Source organism: Plecotus auritus (assembly GCF_963455305.1).
Source record: "Plecotus auritus genome assembly, chromosome: 4".
Classification (NCBI taxonomy): Eukaryota; Metazoa; Chordata; class Mammalia; order Chiroptera; family Vespertilionidae; genus Plecotus; species Plecotus auritus.
In genome coordinates, this window is record NC_137775.1 from 128,786,521 (window position 1) to 128,788,366 (window position 1,846).

Here is a 1,846-nt window from a genome sequence, read left to right on the forward strand (position 1 = left end):
GCTGGTCACTTTCCTAGGAAGTCCTTTCTCCTGCTTTCACCAGCACAATGGGCTGACTTTGAAAAGTACCCACCCTGAGGTGAAAGGGGGCTTTGAAAGCCACAGAGTCAGAAGAGCAGCTCAGCAGGAGGGACATAGTCAACAGGAAGCTGTAGGTGGGAGAAAATGAGCAATGACCCCAGTGGCAGCTGGTTTGGAGAACAAGCTTCCTTTCCTTTAGGCGGTGGGAACTTGCGCCAGCGCTCAGGTTTTGAATCATTAAGTTTTGAGTCATTTAGTTGGACTATGTGAGAGACTGGACTCACCGTTGCTGGAATCATTTTTGTCACCCAGTGAATGGATATGGCAACACTCGTCTACAGAACAGACAGAGAGGGGGTTTCCTCATCTGGCTGGAAAAGGTACAGCACCAGTCTAGAGCTTTACTTTCCTGTCTTCTCTCAGAATGCCCGTTTTCTTGATCTGACTTTGTTTGGATGCTCTGTCTTTATTGGTGGTTCCTTCAGGCCCTTACCTGTTCCTCTCCTAATTGACAATTCTCCTTTACCCCAAGACAGAGCTACATTAATATGTATGTTTAATCAACAAATATTTATGGCGTCTTTGCTGCGTGTATCAGGCTCTGTCCTAGGGGCTGAGGGTGCACCTGGGAACAAAATGGGCCCCAATCCCTGCCCTCACAATGTGTAGGTAAACAAAAGAAGTGACTGAATAGTGTGGCAGTATGATCATAAATAAATAAAGTTAGGTGATGAGTACTATCTGAAGGTAGAGGAGGATGGCAGGATTGGGGATGCCAAGGTGGTTACAATTTCAAATAGAGTGGTCAGTGTGAACCTCACCGGGAAGTTCTTAGTCTACTAACCCTCTCATGAAAAATCTGCACAGTCACCACAGATAAAGTCAGAAGAATCTTTACTCCTTCTGTTGTCCAGTCTCCAGCTCACTTTCTGCAGCACCAATGATGGCCTCTGCAGACCCCTGACTTTCTTCATTCTGTTCTTGGCTTCCTTTCTCTGAGCTCTTGAGGTCTCCCTCTCATACAGGCCATGATGTCTTGCGAGTCTATGTTTGGGTTCATTTTTCTTTGCATAACCCCAGGAATCATAATTCATGCCAAAGCCAGCTGTCTTGCCATCACCAAAATGAGTTCTGAATCCAAACACAGATGACATCTGGTGTGGTCTTATACATTTTGAAGACTTTTTCCCTAATTTCTGTCTTAGGTACCGTTGCCTTCCCAGAGGGACGTCAATGACCGTTTGTTTCTGATGAAGTAGTCTGTTGGTCATGAACTTCCTGGTCTGGACAGTCACTGTGTCATTCATGGTGGTGGCCAATCTTCAAGCAGCCAGGGAGGAAAAGAAGAGAAGGTGATATTTAAACAAAGCCTTGTAGGAGTGAGGGAGGAGCCATTTGGATACTCGGGGAAAGAGCACTCCAGACAGGAGAACAGCAAGTGCAAAGGCTCTGAGTAGAAATGGACCTGACATGCTGGAGGAACAGCAAGGAGGCTGTGGTGGTAGGAGTAGAGTTGAGTAAGGGGGGAAGGGTGAGGGGAAGCGAAGCAAAGAGGTGCCCGGCGGAGGGGTAGGGGCGTTGTCTAGGGCCTGGCAGTTCAGTGTGAAGGACTTTGGCTTTTACTATGAAAGAAATGGGGCACCTTTGGCTGGTGTGGAGCAGAAGAGACATAATTTGACTTCGTATTGACTTACTAAGGTGTCATCTCAGTGTTGCTCAGATCTGTTCTCTTCAGAGAGAGGAAAAGGAATCCAATTGCTAAAACTACAGGTACTGAGGGGAGTTGTGGGCAATGCAGGGCCCACCCAGAGAAGTCCCTTCTGTA

General features: G+C 47.1%; 1 pseudogene across 1 annotated transcript; it reads right to left on the reverse strand.

The window, feature by feature from the left end:
• Nucleotides 1-915: 915 nt before the first annotated feature.
• Nucleotides 916-1,328, reverse strand: LOC308246815 (small ribosomal subunit protein eS24-like; annotated as a pseudogene). Its single transcript has one exon. The product of its transcript is annotated as a small ribosomal subunit protein eS24-like (transcript).
• Nucleotides 1,329-1,846: the final 518 nt, after the last annotated feature.